The following is an 18,682-nucleotide window of genomic DNA, read 5'->3' on the forward strand; positions in this document are numbered from 1 at the left end:
TACTTAAGAATAGAGGAAGACATGGCTATGAGGAATAGTGAGTAATTTTCAAAAGTGTTGTAGCTTTCAAAAGAGAGAATGAAAAGTTGGATTCCTGTCTTCTGTTGTTTGATAGGCTATTCTCTTTTCATTGCTTTGAAGAAGTAGATGGAGGACATGGCTGGGGGTACCTCTGGAAGCACCAAAGCAAACAAATAACAAATGTAAATACTGAGTAGCTGAACAATTATAACATAAGAGAGAGAAAGGAAGGAGGTATATATACATTTTATTTAAAGTGGTAAAATAGTTCTAATTCTGGACTGTAAATGGCTAGGTATACATAGTATTATCCCTATAGCAACCATTAAAAACCAAAAATATTAAAAAAATTATGGCCAAAAAAATCAAAAAAAAAAAAAAAACAAAAAAAAACTGAGCAGCTGAAAGCCAGGGTACACCTTTTGCATTTAGGAACTGTGTTTGATATGGCTAGAATGCTGAGGAAAACTGGTGGAGAGGCCAGTGGGGGGAACATTATATACTGAAGACATTTTTTCTTCAACTACATGATGTTCTTAAATTATTTTGATCAGGAGAGAAAGAATGTGTGTTTATTAATGGTCTCTTTGGCATTTATTAGGGAGGACTGATTGAAATTGTCTTAGACTGTAAGTAGGAATTTTTCCATGTTAGGAATGGTGAGGATTTGATTTGCACGAGTAGCAATGGGAATGGAAAGATATTGATGGCTTTGTTATATGACTTTAAAAGTTAACTTTTTTTTTTCCCAGTGAATAAATTTGTAGGATGAAAAAAAATTATAAGTCAATGTAATACAATCTGTGGATTGAGATAAGAGATTAATGGTGAAGAATTTAAATGCAGTAAAAATTCAATAAACATATAGACCATGAGTTAATTTGAAGGTAAATTAATGAAAAGAGTTTAGTTATGTTGACTGACTCAAAATAATGTATTTTACCCTTAGGAGTGCTAACACTACCTTCTTAAGATAGTTAATTAAGTGTTTGGTTCATTTAAATTAGCTAAGTATGTGGCAAATTAAACACCTATTTCCAGAGCAAATTTTGTTTTCCTGTCATTACTCAGATTAATCAAAAAGCCCCGCTTTAGCAAAATATTTTTCTCTTGTTTTTTTTCAGTATTTGTTGCTGCTTTTACCAATATTAGAAAGTTATCTCTGGTCAGCAATGGAAGGAAAACAGATTTCCATTCTAGGATTGAGGTTGCCCTGGTGGCTTAGAATTTTTATGATTTTCAAGTAGGGGTCGACTGTCATGATTTCATCAGAATATTTTACTTTCTTTTTGATACTGATGAAAAATATCCAACCTGCAGCTTGGTATTATTGACATTGTCATTATGCAAATATGTGATAATGTTGCAGAATAATATACGGCTATAGCAGTTGACTATAATAACGCATTGTGCAGAAGGCTTATTAGGCATCAGAAACCTAATTCTACAAAAGTTCCAAAGGAGCTTATGTAGATCAATATAGAAATTTATGTAAGGTAGGTTCACATCTTTGTTCAAATATTCAAGATTTGTTCTCTAGACCTAAGAGATCTAACAATTGTATTTTAAGGTTAAATGTCAAATAGGAAATCATGTAGTTGAAATGGTGGAAAGAAGAGCCACCTGTTTAGACAGATGATTAATTCAGTGAAAGACTTAAGTTAGTTTCCCACAGACTTACCTATTTAACATTGATACAACTTAATATGAATTACAGATGAGGTAATAGTATTGTATTGATACTGGAAATTCATCTTCAGTAGGTTCTTGGTCTCGGTGATTCGAAGAATGAATCCACAGATCAGTGGTAAGACAAGATTTATTTTACAGAAAAGAATACAAAAACACCAAAGCTCCTGGCACAGAGAAAAAAACCAAGACGTGGGGGAGGAAAAAGTTCTCTCTCTCTCTCTCTCTCTCTCTCTCTCTGGGCTCTTTGTCCAGGGGTATATATAGTTGCATGGGTTCCTTGTAGTTATGTGAGGCCAGGACTTCGTAACAAATGAATGGATGCAGTCCTTTCTGCTGGGTCAAGGTGAATGAGTGCATTAATGAATAGATATAGTCCCTTCGGCTGGGGCAAGGTGAATGAATGTATTAATGAACAGACACAGTCCATTCATGGAATTGAGGCCTAGGAAACTTACATGAAATTGACGTAGCCATAAGAAATGGGGGTTCCCTGTTGAGCCAAAACTGCAAAGGGAAGGAGACACTAAGGCGCTGGTGCCTCCCCAGCAGTTGTCTGGCCACTCTGGCTACTGGAGCCTCCGGTGGGGGCTCCGCTGCCTAGCCTCTGGCCCACTGGTTCCTCTGCTGGCTGCCACTGCACCAACACTGCCAAGGCTGAGGTGGCAGGTCCTCCCCTCAGCTCCACCGACTTGTCTGGGGAACCACCTGTTCTGTATCAGTATTAATGTTAAATTTTGTGAATTCGCTAATTTGATATGGTCAACTAGGGTGCATTATTTTTTATGGAAATAACTCACAAAAGTATTTAGAAGAGAGATAAAAGGGAATCACGCATGCAACCCCTGCGAAATTTATGTTGAAATACTTTGTGCGCGTGTTTGTGTGTGCACATGTATATGTGTATAGAGAGACAAAGAGAAAGAGAGAAAGCCAAAGCAAATGCAGCAGTGTGTTAATTGATGATAGTGTGTAAGGAGCACACCAAGTTTCCTTTTATTGTTGTTTTTTACTAATTTTGTGATTCTCTAAGTTGGCAATTATTCCAAAATCAGTTTGGATAAAATTTTTATTATAGAATTGGCAGCTTTAGTTTAGAGCTCAGTGTCATACTTTTTTGGAAATACTTTTAATGCAATTACAATTGATGGTTGGACCACACCTATGGTGTATTTTACAAGGGTACACGTCAAATCTACTAAGTATAGAACATAAATGTATTAACACAATAATTAAGAAAGTGCAGTGAAAGCTATCTTAACCAGTTTGTTGTATTTCAGTGTATATAAAACCAGCACATTGTACCCCTTAAATGCATTAATGTACACAGCTATGATTTAATAACAGTAATAACAAAACAATTGAAGAAATACAGGCAGTATTCTCTCTTTCTCATTTGTCAAGTTATATTTCATAACAAGGATTTCAACTCCACCACATGGAATAAAATAGAATGAATGTCACTGGATAATGCTATATAGAAACCAAGATTTCGTGACCATGATTTGACTTTATAATTTGTGTACTTTATACAAATGTCTTTAACAATGCAGTAGCATTTTAAATATGTTTCAATATTCATTGTATAGAATGTACAAATTCCATTTAGAGCTCAAAAATGCCTGGTGATCCATTTTATTTGCAGACATAAAATTATGACATTGTAAAATCTTGTTTTTGATACAATTTTGTGCATATTTTAGTTCAATATTTTTTATTTTTAACACTGCAGTTATGGCCTGCTAAGTGATTTTTTTCATGATAATTAAAATATCCTGTGTGCACTTATTAGATATTTATAACCCCTTGTTCCCTCATTTTTAATATTGTATACATTATATGCATGGAGAATACTGATACGGAAAAGGAAAATGTGTCTGGTTTGTAACTCTTTGTAACTCTCTTTCTGCTAGATTATCTATAGTTATACCATTAATCCATATATATATATATATATACACATGTCATGTACAATACAATAATGGAAAATTTATATATATGCATATATATTTAATATGTAATGTATATTTATGTATAATATATTTAATATAACATGTATTTAATACATAATTCATATTTATATGTATGTACATATGTATAATTTTTTCCTCATATATATTTGTATTGAGAAAGGCAATATATAGGAAAACAATATTTTAGTGATTTTTTTTCGAATAAGTAATTTATAACAAACATGTAATAATATGTTTAACTTTAACTATTAGTCTTGGACTTTTAGATTGTCAAAATATGGCAAATTTTAACCATATGTTTACTGATTGTTTCTGAAAGTTTTAAAATCTCATTAGAAATATTTTCATAATTATTTAAAAACATTTTATGATCACCTTGTATTTTTAACTTTTTAATTTTTAAGGGTTCAGAAATATCAAATGATATATTTTCAAAAGGGAGTCATAAACTTAAACAGATATTTATATGATAGCATTTAATGAATTCTTTATTAAGATTATCATTTTCAATTTATGAAACTACAAAATGTTCTAAATTATAATTTATAAAACATTTTTGCCATGTGAAAGAAAAATTGAATCTCAGTTGAATGTATATTTTTCACTTTGAATTTCATTACAGAGAAGTTGGAATGGTGTTGAAAATCTTGTTTTAATATTAGATCAATTAAAAATACATTTTTAAACAAACACCTCTTTTGTTACAGAGGTGTTTAGGTGTTATAGAGCTTACTTTCTAAATTTTTGCTAGGAAATAATTTCAAAGTTATAAATAGTTGAAAAACTAAAAAATCATGGAATACCCTTATCCACACCTATCTATACTTAGTGTTTTCTCCCACCTGCATTTTGCCCCATTTGTTTGGTCCCTCCATCTCCTTCTGTCTCTCACTCCCTCTCTTGCTCCACACATAAAGAAGTTTGTTTTATTTTGTTTTGACAATAGCTAGTTAAAATATTGGCTTAAGAGAAAAAGATATATAATGTTACAATAAAAGGTATATGGAACTACCCCTGAGTGGTACCTGGGTTAAAGAACGTGTGAGATATAAGACCTGACAAACAAGCTCATGAATTGATCCTCCAAAAAGTGCTGCATGTCTCATTGGTGATTTTCACTATGGTGACCAGAGGGCCAAGGAGAGTACTTGGAAGGTGACTATAGTGACATTCAGCAATGAGGTATGTAGCCCTTTCTCTAGGATGAGTTAGTTCACAAACGCAATTGTCCAACCTCGTATAATTTTATAATCTATAAAATACTATCTGAGTAATCTTTTTCTTCCTAATTATAGAGATGTTGTAAAATTCAAACAAAATAATTCCATAAAGACCTATAAATATTATAAGATGTTATAGAAATTAAAAACTATTATTTCTTAGAAATTTGTGGAAGTTAAAGGAGAGGTGTGAAATGCAGATATGTAAATGCTGTGAAAGAGAAAGGAAAAACAGAAGGAGTACTTTTTTACACTATTTTTTTTTTATTTTATTTTATTTTTTGTAGAGACAGAGTCTCACTGTACCGCCCTCGGGTAGAGTGCCGTGGCGTCACACGGCTCACAGCTACCTCTAACTCTTGGGCTTACGCGATTCTCTTGCCTCAGCCTCCCGAGCAGCTGGGACTACAGGCGCCCGCCACAACGCCCGGCTATTTTGTTGTTGCAGTTTGGCCAGGGGCAGGTTCAAACCGCCACCCTTGGCATATGGGGCCGGCGCCCTACTCACTGAGCCACAGGCGCCACCCTACACTATTTTATTTTTAAATATTCAATTGATTTTTATACTCACTGAAAAGTCGCAGGGAATATATAAATAACTCCAATATACTTTTCCAAAGTTTCAGCTTGTATTTGACATTTTTGTGTAAGTATTGTATCAAAATTAGGAATTTAACATGGGTATGATATCATTAACTACACATCTGACTTACATTTCATCAGGGGATATGTGGTTTGAAGCCTGGACACCCACAATACAGCGCAGAGCAGGGATGAAGGTTGGAACTGGATCTGAACATGAACTGAGAAAGTACAATAGCCATGTACAGCTGTTCAATCAGCCTTCTGTGATTGACACAGTCACTATATTAGAAACGTGCTTTCTTGAAACTAGGATCCCAGTTCTTCACCGAATATCACATCTTTCCCTTGTGCTCTTGGCTCTATCAGATCTCAGAAATTGGAATTTCCCTGGTACAATAGATTTTTCCATGTAGTCCTTATTTTGATATTGATTTTTTATATATGAGTATTTTCTGATATTCTATTCAGTTTTTGAAAATTGTGGCTAAATAGAACATAAAATTCCCATCTATGACCCTTGTCAGTGTCCATTTGTGTGGCACTGAGGATAATCACGCCGTTGTGCAGCCATCACCACCATGTACCTTCAGGACATTTTCATCTTCCTCAGTGCTATAAAACTCTATATTCATTAAACAATAACTCCCAATTCCTCACTAGACCCTAGAAATCATCATTTTACTTTCTGTCGTTCTGAATTAAATTACTCTAGATGCCTCATACAAGTGGAATCACAAAATATTTTTTGTGACTAGTTCATTTTAGCTAGCATAAAGTCTTTAGGGCTTTTGCAAGTTGTAACATGTCAGAATTTCCTTCCTTTTAAAACATGAATAATATTTCATTGTATGTATATTCCATATGTTGTTTCCCATTTGTCAGTCAATAAGCACTTAGATTACTTCCACAGTTTGGCTATTATGAATAAGGGTGCTATGAACATAGTTCTATAAATACCTGTCCGAGTACCTGCTTTCAGTTCTTTTGGGTATATACTGATTTTAATATACAATTATTTTACATCTGTGTACTGTTTTCTGCAATATTCAAATATATGCTAACAGATGTTCATTTACTTATTTGCTGGTGTCACCATTTATTATTTATATGTCCAAATTTTGAAATGCTAAAACTGCATGCACCACTGGGGTAGTTCATGTTGATAGGAAGGATTTGTGTAGGATGGTGTATTTATTTGTGTTTATTTATTTATTTATTTAGTTGTTTTTTTACCTTCTCAAAATTTTTTCTAATTTTTGAGATTCCAAGACAACTAAAACTAAACACAAATTAAAAATAAAATATTACATATCATCAATTCAAAACAAATCCTTAAAGGAAATGAAAGTATCATTGTCATGGACTGACATTAATACTGTGGCATCACATCATTTTACTTAATAGATAAAACCGATACAGACAATTTAACTAGACATGCAGAGGAAAAAAATCGTAAAGGAAAAGATGGAAGGAAAAATGTTAAAACAAAAATCATGCATTAAAAAAACGTATGTTTGAAGGAGAGCAAAATAATTTATATTGGGAAAATAATGTAATAATTTATGCTAAAATTTTATATGACCTTAGATGTTTTTTTTAAAGCTTATAGGACCCCATGATCGTATTAATGTACACAGGTATGATTTAATAAAAAAAAAAAAGAAAAGGAAAAAAGCTTATAGGAGAAAAAAACTTGGAGTTCTTTTAGTGAAGTATTGTACCTTTCTTTAATGAAAATGCATTTGCCATGATTAAAATTTCTCCTATTTTTCCTACTTCATTGGTTTTCGTCCTGCTAACTTCTATAATTTAGCTTTAGTCTCCAGTTAAAACATTATCAAATAAATGTAAATGGCAAATTAATAAAACGTATGTACTAAAATCTCACTGTATTTCATTCTTTTAAAGTATCATATTGCCTCTGTCTGAAAATTCTTCATGGAAATAGTAAGATTAGAAAAGAGGTCATTGTAGAGGGCAAGTGTCTGATTTTCTGTCTTTATGGAACATTAACCTACCTTACATATGATCCATTCAAAAACAGCTTGTTAGTGTTGAAAATACTTTGGTTTTATTTGTGTGTGAAATTGATTCCACATTTGATAAAATATAAGAACTTAAAATTTTTCTTTTAAGACAGAAAATCTATATTAGACAGCAATATTTTGTTAAAATTAAAGACCATCTCATAGTACGATAATGGTTTATAGTTTATGGAGTGGCAACATGCCACAGAGAGTTGTTAACTTTGAAATTGACTTCATTATTCAGGAGCTCATTAATTTTGGGTAATTGCTTGATCTTACTCTGTACAGGCATTTGTTTTTGTTTTTATTATTGTGTGGTTTTGATTTTTTCTTTTTCTTTTTTATATCTGACTCCTGGTAACCTATAGGTTTTTGATAAATGCTAATGACATAATGTCTTTAACGTACCCAGTAATGTCTGACACATTTATTTGATATTCACATTTGATAGACATTAGAATTTCTTCTTACTTTCTACTTACCTACTAAATTAATATTCCTTTTTTAAACAAAATTATAATAAGTCAAATATTTTGGAAATTATTTTAGCTTTATATGTGGACAAGTCAATGATAAAATGCTAGAAAAATGTCTACGAATTCATGAAATGTGGTATATTTGTATTGATTAGTAGATTGATTTGACTTCTTGAACAAGTCAAAAAAACCAACATTGAAAATTATAGATGGCAAGTGATTGTAAAGGCTTAGCTAAAAATTGTACTTTTGAACTTAAAAGTTTTTTTGAACAAAAAACTCTTGGTCCCCATATCAAACAAGGGTCCACAAAGGCAATTTATTACCCCATCCTCTTGAATCATATTTAAATTTGGCTTGTCAGATGTAGTGTTCTCCTTTTGTTACTTTTAGTTGCTTTTTTCTTTAAGTCTTTTGCCTTTTTGGTTTCACCTCCAAAGTATCCTTTTATGCCACTTTCACCAAGGCTCAGAAGTTGAATTATTAAGTTGAATTATGTGCTGAGGACGGTCAACAACTCTAGTCTGACTCTTCATGTAGGACTCATTCACATATCAACTTTCTATTAATACTTGATACCTTTACTTAAATCAATTAATACCTTTCTCCCTTTTGATCTCTTTTTCTCTATCGCTTACCAAAGATAACAGAATGCTTTGGAGAGACAATGTGAAATTAGGCTACAAATACTTATTTCTTCCTTAATACTTTAAATTATAATATTTCATATTATCCTTTTGGTGACTCAGGACTACTGTCCTTAGATATGGACTCCAATTCTGCCTCCCATACTCTGCATCACTGGTGTTTGACTCCTGAAAGCTGTGTCCTGTCTGCTGTGTCAGGTCATTTCCCCTTGGATCCAAGGAGGGGAGACTGTGGTGAGATGGCCCGCCCTTGCTCTCTGCCTCTAATGATACAGACTATGGCACTGATGTTCTTTTGTGGCTTCAGGCCTGTTCATGGTGAGCCTAGGCGTGAGGTATATGCATCCTTCTCCACTTGTTCTTAAAGCCAAGGAACAAGATCTGCTTCCTAATCTTATGTAAATTATTCTGGGTAACCTAATGTACCCTGACTTGGCTCCTCAGCTCCTCCATCACCTGTATAATACTATTGATTAACCATACTCTGTTTTAAAGAATCAGAGTGAGTAAAGAAGGCTATTTTATTTTAATGTCAATTGAAATGAATTCTTCCTTTCTAATAAAAACATATAGGGGTTTCAACCAACCACTGAAGTAGGTAGTGATTTTTGTTTTGCGAAGTAGTGATAATGAGATTGCTATGATGAAGAAGATGCTGGGTTTAGCTACTTAATATTGTGCAGGGGACAATTAAATTCTAAATCTATGAACCATTTCTGATCTTTTAGACATATTTTCTGTTCCTTTAATACAATTTATAATTTTTTGCTCTAGAAAAGTAAAGTTCTTTTAGTTCTCTTGACACATTATATTGTTTCATACTTGCCTCCCTTTTTCACATTCTTTTTCTCTGAATAATGTTCTTTATTCACCTGTCTTTAGTTTCTTAAACCTCATTCTTTAAACACCAATTAATCAATTTGAGAAGAGATAAATTGAATACTAATGGAGAAAGACCAGGCATAGTGGTTCATGCCTGTGCACTCTGCAAAGCTGAGGCAGGAGATTTGCTTAAGCTCAGGAGTTTTAACCAGCCTGAGCAAGAGTGCAAACTCATCTCTACTAAAAATTGAGTAGCCTGACATCAGGACACACACCTGTCATCGAACACACACCTGTTGTCCCAGCTACTTGAGAGTCTGAGGTAGCAGGATTGCTTCAGCCCAGGAGTTGGAAGTTGCTGTGAGCTATGATGACACCAGTGCACTCTAACTAGGGATACAGAGTGAAACTTTGTCTCAAAAAAAAAAAAAAAAAAAGAAAGAAAGAAAGAAAAAGAAAAGGAAAAACAACTAATGGCTAAAACAAAGAGTTTTCTGAAAGAAAAAAAAAATAACAAATAGTATAAGGAAAAGCATTATGTAACCCACACAAGAAACACTAAAAGAAGAAAGCAGAGAGAAAAAAAATGAAATGAGAGAAATAACAGTAAAGTAAAAATTGAACATACAATAGCTTCAAACAGCTGTTCAAATTTTTCAAAGAACTATTCCTCAAAAATTTTGACGAATATCCAAAAAACCATTGAGACCAATGATATTTAAATATTTCTTTTTCTTTTCTTTTTTTTTTTTTTTTTAAGACAGAGTCTCACTTTGTCACCCTCCGTAGGGTATCGTGGTGTCATAGTTCACAGCAACCTGAAACTTTTGGGCTTAAGCAATACTCTCGCCTTGGCCTCCAGACTACTGAGTAGATGGGACTACCGACACCCTCCACAATGCCCAGCTAATTTTTTAGAGATGGGGTCTGGCTCTTGCTTGGGCTGGTCTCAAAGTCATGAATTCAAGCAATCCACCTGCTTAAGCCTCCCAGAGTGCTAGGATTACAGATATTTAAATATTTCAGATAAGAGAAGAAAATACATTTTTCCAAGTGTTTTTACAAAATTATTTTTTTCATATAAACCTGCATAAATAGAGAAAAATAGTCATATTTTTAAATACTAATTTAAAACTTAAAATATGGATGTTAATTAAAATAAAATATGTATATGCATTAAAAAATGTACCATGATCAGACTAATTTAGACTCATGAATCAAAGTTAACAAAACTACCTATGGAAGCTTGGAAGTGGTACAAACACATTCTGTTCACATTCTTCATTTTAATGTTGACATTGAAATAAAATTTAGCTGTATGACCAGAAAGGAGAGAATATAAATTTTAAAAGGGCATCAATAATTTCTACACATATTTCCTTCTTAAGGAGGCTTATTATGTAGAGAAAATGAATAAATTAGAAAATAAGCTCTTAATAACAGCATCATCCTTACTGATTTCTACAAACCAGCAAAAAATATTTTAAATTAAATAAAAATTATATTTTAATAGTAAATACATTAAGTATTTACTAATTATTTACTATTTACTATTTATAATAGTATTAAGTATTTACTATTAAATACTTGGAGACACTTGCAGACAAGCCATAAACATGGATGTATAATTGTATCATTGTGAAAAAAATATGAAGCATTTTTTGAAAGAAGGCTTAATTAAATGGAGAGAGGCGCAACATTCATTGGTAGGAATACTTGGTATCACCAATCCACTTTTGCCATTATTGCTCAATATTTCTTTTGAAGTACTTGTTTAAAATATTCAGAAAAAAATGAAGACAAAATTTCTAAAAGGAGTAAAATTTATACTTTCAGATTCCATAATTTTATATCTTCAAAGTCTTAAAAAAGCTGAGATACTCTCTGAAAACAAATACACATAGATAGTAATGTAGTTAATATTTTTTATTTTCTTATTTTTCCAGTGAGATGTGAATACTGGAATTCTCCTGTTGTGCGAATGTGGATTTACCAGTCCTACTCAAGATGTTGGGGCCTACTTTTAACTTTTTAATTAATTAAATCATACAGTAATTTCATTCATTCACTTTTTCACCTTAGTTCACTCATGCCTATTTCTTATCTCAAGTAAGATTAGTTTTCACATGGAAGTGTCTATCTTTGACAGAGACTGTTTCACAAATAACTGAAAACCTAGTGGTAGACTTAATGTCACCCTTCTCTCAGAGGTTCTCTCACTCTCCATGAAAATAAACTTTGATTGTTACATTCATCCAGACTGCTGAAGTGGCCACATAACTTCAATCACACTTAAACTCCTGATAACGTATGCAAATGAACTTTAATGATTTAATCAAAAAACATTGCATTATAATAAAGTTTTATTAAGTGTATTGATTCTTGTGTTCTATACAAGGAATGAAAACTTGGTCAAATGTGGAAGTATTGTGGAAGCTAAATTTATCAAGAAAATGTGGAGACCTCCGTTCTATTTTTAAATATCTTGAAGGTACGCTGTAAAATTACCAAACTTTTTTTCTTTTCTTTTTTTTCTTTTTTTATTTTTCCTCCAGCATATGGGGCTAGCACCCTACTCCTTTGAGCCACAGGCACCACTCAAATTACCAAACTTTTACAGTTAATTTTCAGCTTGAAAATAGGACTGATAAAGTAACCCAGATCATGTTCACCTAACAAATTCCTAAGATGTATATATTTGTTAAACAATAATTTATATCAAAAATTCATTGAAAAACTATGTCAAATGACAATTCAATCTTGATATTCTATAAGAACATTATAAAAGGAATGTCCAAACTGAAGCACAAAATCACATACAAGAGTAAATGAGACATTAGCTTGATGAAGTGGACTCATATGCCTGAGTATTTATAAATTAGTTTTGACATAGGCAGAGGGGACAGAAAAAGCTGTCATTTCATCAATCAACTTTTCACAAAATGATAAATTCCAGAATCACATAAATAAAGTAGCTGAAAAATGCATTCTGATTTTTATTAGATGATTTTGTGTAATGGCATCTTTTCCATTTCTAATTGCAGAGGGTCATTGATATTCAAAATTATCAACACTTTCAAATAAAAAGGAACTATATTATTAGGATAATAAAATTGTACTTTTTGAGGCTGAATTAATTGTGATGCTCTTCTTTCTCACAAAAACAGATATTTTATTAAAAATATCATGTTTCTCCTTGATCTTTCTCCAGGCAAGAAGTTGGCCTGCTTGCCAGTCAATGAAATTTTAATTGTTAAACACAATGACCTGCTGTATCATAATTATAAAATAAAACTTTGTTATATAGTTTATATCATTCTAAAGCATCTATTGATCTTCGAGCACTGGTCCACATGTTCAATCTACATTATTCTGTCTGATTCTTACAATGGCATTTTGAAGTAGGTGCTATTTTCCACTTTTTTTCTGATAAGTAAAGTGAAATTTTGTAGACTAAGTGATTGCACCATAATCATGCAACTATTACTCATTGTTATAAGATTAAAATCTGGTATGCTGATGCCAACGGTAAATTGTGTTTTTGTTTTTATTTTCGTTCGCATAAATGATTCCCAAGCAATAAATTTATACTGGTTTATTTTTAGAAGCTATCACTTTCCCAGTTCATTAAGAACAAAGCTATTCTGTATTTAATATAATATCCAGTTCTTTGTGAATATCTTTTTTGGTATCATGTAAAAATGAAGCAATCCTCCCAATGTATTGTGCCATCAGAGTAATCATTAAAGTGTGAGGTTTTAAACAACAATTAACTGAAAGAATTTGAAAAGGTAACAGAATAATGAAGCAAATTTGTAAACTACTATATACCTTTTTAATAAAGACTAAATAATTGGCTGCCTTGGCATTCGAAAAAAAATTACTGTTGACTTTATGAAAATATTTAAGGGAAAGATGCATGTTCTTATACAATGTATTTAAGATTAGACCTTCAAATAAGATTGCAGGTTATTTGACATGATCTTAATTTGCAATAGTTCTAAATTATATTAATTTTCCATGGTTGTAATGACTTTTACCCAGCCCAAGTAGGGCTGTCTTTTGTAGTAGCTCATACAAAAGATGAATATTATAGAATATAAAATCAAGGAGTGCAGAGTTTTTTTCTCTTTTGTTCCCTTCTTAATCTCTAATCCTTTTAACAGTACCCAGAATATTTCAGATGTTCAAATAAGCATTTGCTAAATGAATGAATGCATGCATAATAAATGTTGTATTACCCAGGATTCTCCAGAGAGACAGAATAACATACAGATACATATATGCAGGTATGTGAGAGGAGATTTATTTTTATGGAAACTGAGAAGTCCTACTATAGGCCATTTGCAAGCTGGAGACCCAGGCTGCTGGTAGTGTGATTCAGTCCCAATATGAAGGCCTCAGAATCAGGGAAGCTATTGCTATTTACTCTCAGTCTGAGAACTAAGTCCTCACAACGCAGGGGGCCTCTGGCATGTCCTGCAGTCCAAAGGCCAGGAAGCCTGAATTTGTTGTCTGTGGACAGGAGAAGAATGGATCCCATTTCCAGAAGATAGACTCAAGCATTTGACTTTTATCTGTTTTTGTTCTCTTTGGGCCCCCAGTAGATTGGATGGTGCCTGCCCACCTTGAGGGTGGATGTTCCCTTCTAAGTCCACTGAGACTCACATGATAATCACCTCTGGAAGCAGTCTCAAAAGCACACCTAAAAATAATGCTTCATCAAGTTTCTAGGCATTTTTTAGTCTAGTCAACATCTAAAATTAATCATCACAGATTAACTAATATATAATTTCCAAAGCCTGGGGGTAATGTCAAAGTGTCCTACCCCTTTGTTTTTGGTAATACATACCTGACTCTTCACACAATTCGTTAAAGAGAATAAAAATGAATCACTGTATTCTTAAATTTGTTTTGACAGGCAATAGAAACACTTCTAGGTACATTGCCAAGAATACCAGATAAGAATAAGAATAATATAAAATAAAAATTGTAAGATATATATGAAGAAGTTAAATCACAGTCTACATTTCTTAAATATAGATGTGCCCATTTAATTTAAAATTAAATTATTTTAATTAATCTCTACAGCATGGGTGTGCAATTAGCTTAATTACACTTAGCAAATAAATAATAGTTGACGTATAAGAAAAAATTATAGATGCAATATTTAATGTCATTATGAAATAATGTTCTCATTTTATTTGCATTATTTTAGATAAGTATAGGAACTAATTTTTTAAAGTAAACTTTAAAATAAGCTTATTTAAACTCTGATCTGATTTAGATGAAATGTATAACATTGCTTTTCTATATATTAACCACATAGAATTTTGGAATGATCAAGTGTATTTTCAAAATCTAAAATGTTGTTTTTAAATCAAATGACTTTATTAAACTTAAAAAATGATTTTTTCTATAAAAATCTGAGGTTAACTAAATTCTTAAATGTTAAAAATCTTTCAGTAAATTTATATTAATACATACCACAGAATGAGAAATAATATATTGTATAATTAGGATAGAAAAGTATTTAAATGTAGGAAGACATGATTAAATTTTAAAATGTTAAGCTTAAAAACAATAGGTAAAGTCTTGAAGTCAATTAAGGATCTTGGAAGTTATTTTTAAGCTGAAGCACATTAGAGTGTAATTACTGCCAGCATAAAATTTTTCCAAAATAACAATTTAATATAAATTAATATATTTTACATAATGATATAATTTTAAGAAATACATAATATTACATTAGCTTATTTGATCTATAAACAAATAGAAGAAGTTCAGGATGGTCATATTAACTAGCCTTTTTATGAAAAGCCAAATATAAATCTTTGTTAAAAAGTAGCTAAATACACTGATAACAAATAAAGGAAAAGATATATAACTATGTTTTAAACCCCAATTATCAAATTAGTTTGATTTGTTTAAGGACTTACACGGATTTATGTAAACTTACATTCTAATATAAAAATTTTTCTGAGCTGAGGGTTTTTGTTTGTGTTTTATTCCCCCAAAGGCATATGTAAGTACTATTTTTATTCTTATTTTTTGAGGGGATAGAGATGGTATTCATCTGTTCCTTTATATGAAATTTAGCTGGCCTCATTAGTCTCACTAAACTAATTAAAATAGAGACCATTTATTTTAAAGTACTTTATGATCTAGAGTTAGAAAAAAAATTACTTTCACTAAGTATAAAACAAGGGTTTTATCTAACATAGTGCTTTAAAACAAACATTTTGTTATTGTCACTGATGTTGTTATTTCAGAGATTTGACCACGCAGTGATGGGGCTTTTCTCTCCATCGTATCTGGAAATTAGAGGAATCAAAGGCTGGGTGAGGTGATTTAACATCTGTGGGCTAGAATCATCCAAGGCTTTTTCTTTTTTCTTTTTTTTATTATTTTTTTACAAGTCTTTTTTTTTTTTTTTTATTAAATCATAGCTGTGTACATTAATGTGATCATGGGGCACCATACACTAGTTTCATAGACCGTTTGACACATTTTCATCACACTAGTTAACATAGCCTTCCTGGCATTTTCTTAGTTATTGTGCTAAGACATTTACATTCCACATTTCCTAAGTTTCACATATACCCTTGTAAAATGCACCGCAGGTGTAATCCCACCAATCCCCCTCCCTCCGCCCCCCTCCCCCCTCCCTCCCTTCCCTCTCCCCCTTCCTCCTATTCTTAGGTTATAAGTGGGTTATAGCTTTCATGTGAAAGCCATAAATTAGTTTCATAGTAGGGCTGAGTACATTGGATACTTTTTCTTCCATTTTTGAGATACTTTACTAAGAAGAATATGTTCCAGCTCCATCCATATCTCCAGTAAGCCTAGCCTATATCACAAAATCCCAAGATGGAGGGTTTTTCAAGTCTGAGGGCAAGGCTAGGGTGAATTAAGACTAAGACTGCTGCCATGGCTGCATGCCCCCTTGTGGCTCGGCTCGGGAAATGTTTTAATTTAATTTAATTTTACTTGACGGGCAATAATTATACATATTTGTGGGGCACAAATATGATGTTTTGATATGTATTTACATTATGAAATGGTTAATCAGAATAAATAACATATTGTCTCACATACTTATCAAGTTTTGTGATGAGAATATTTAAAATATAATCTTGAGTGATTTTAAAATATAAACACATTATTATTAATGGACCTGGAGGACGTTATACTAAGTGAAACAAGCCAGGCGCCAAAGGGGAACTACCACCTGATTTTACTTAGATGTGAAACGCACAAAATTTGAAGTCATAGTCGAGAGCAGAATGATGAAACTTCCAAGAAACCAAAGGATAATTATATACACTCAGGCACACAGCTAAAATCCTGGTTGTCAGACAACCTTAAGATTCATTTGTTTTGAAAATAATTTAACTCATTAACAAAGGTACCAGAAAATAATAAAGCATTTCCCCAATAGGAAATAAAGCATTTCCCCAATAGGATAGTTTTCTAAAGCCTCTCTAGATGAAGAAATTAGAGAGTCTAACGAAAGTTGCTATTTTTCTGTTTTGATTAAACTGATCTGGTTTTAAAAGATACATGTTCATTAGCAAAATCATATATTCTAAATTTTATTTTTAGCTGAATTGTGCATTATCAATGGAAATTTGGAATGTAACCTTTTTTACTAATAGCTGCTTTTATTCAAGGAGCTAAATGACTCTCAGTTAGGAAGTGTCACACAGTCACACAGGCTTATACAGGTATGATGACTATGTAGGTTTCAAGATTTTTTTCATTTCTATATAACCAGCAAGAAATTTTATTATATTCATAATGAAAATAAGTATGTTCTTTCATTTTTTCATTGACTTTGTCACCTATAAAAGAGTTGTTTTGTTCTATTTAATTTTATATTACTATAAACCTCTAAAGTCTGTACCAGTTGCTTGTATTTTTCTACTTAAGAATTTATTATTTCTGTTTCAGTTGTGTAATTTTACAATATAACTTTATTACATTTTTTGGAGTCAATTGGAGCCAACACTTACTGAGGTATTTGTAGTATGAGAGTATTAGGTAAAAGTAGATTCCCAAGGATTGAGTAGTTTTAATTAAATAGTCTCTTTGCTCTTCCTGAATCCATGCATTTGTTTCCCTTCTCTTTCAGTTTGGAATACCAAGAAAAGTGAAATAATTAACTAATTTAGGCACACCATAATGCAGCATAAAATGTCAAAGAGATAAAAACTATCCAGTGTTAGTGACCAAGTCACTCACCAAAAAGAAGAATCCTTCATCTGAAAGAACAATTGGGCCTCCATTGCAATTTTTTCATAAAAATGATCCTGTTGCTCTTCTAAACATAAAGTCAAAGGACTCCTCACTATCAGGAAATACTAAGATAAAAAAATCAATCCAGCAATGGAATAGGAACGTGTTATCACTATCACACGCATTATGATCAACTCTTACGTTTCTGGAATACATAAAGCACATTTTATGAGCTTCCTTAAAATAATTTACTAGACAATAAACTATATTTATAGAATGGAATTTCATTTTTAAAGCTGTTATATTTACTATTTGATAAATATTTTCAAGTTAATAGAATTTATTTTTTCCAGGAGTTTTATGTTTATATAAAATTGAGCAGCCATACTTAACCTGGCAGGGGAGATACCATGATCACGAAGGTGGTTTTCCCAGGGTGATTCTTATCCATTGCACTCCGGATGTGCTGACCCCTGTGATTTCCCCAAATGTGGGAAACTCGACTGCATAATTTGTGGTAGTGGGGGACTGTGTTTGCACTTTCCCCTAAAAAAAAAAAAAAAATTGAGAAGCCAATAGAGAGTTCTTTATTCCATCTTGCATTAACATGAAACATTTGTTGAAACTGATAAGCCAATACTGATGCATCATTATAAACCAAAGCCATACTTTAGATTAGAACTTGTCCCTTGTATTGTACAGTTCTATGCCATATTAAAGGTATTTTTAACAAATTTTGTATTATTGTCTTTTTAAATAAATCTTATTGTATATATTTAAGGTATACAACATAATGTTATATAATATGTACAGATAATAAAATAGTTTCTAGTATAATGAAACAAATTAACATATCTATCATTCACATACCCATTGTTTGTGGTGACATCAAATAGAATTTACACAGTTAATAAAAACCCCAAATGCAGTATTGTTAACAATAGCCCCTACGCTATACGTTAGATCTTTATACATAGAATTGCT

At 32.0% G+C, this 18,682-nt stretch overlaps 1 non-coding gene across 1 annotated transcript; it reads left to right on the forward strand.

Annotated features, from left to right (window-relative positions):
* Window positions 1-18,082: 18,082 nt before the first annotated feature.
* Window positions 18,083-18,247, forward strand: LOC128591591 (U1 spliceosomal RNA). Its single transcript, XR_008381588.1, has one exon. It is a non-coding gene; the product is annotated as a U1 spliceosomal RNA (small nuclear RNA).
* Window positions 18,248-18,682: the final 435 nt, after the last annotated feature.

Source organism: Nycticebus coucang, chromosome 1 (genome assembly GCF_027406575.1).
Source record: "Nycticebus coucang isolate mNycCou1 chromosome 1, mNycCou1.pri, whole genome shotgun sequence".
NCBI lineage: Eukaryota > Metazoa > Chordata > Mammalia > Primates > Lorisidae > Nycticebus > Nycticebus coucang.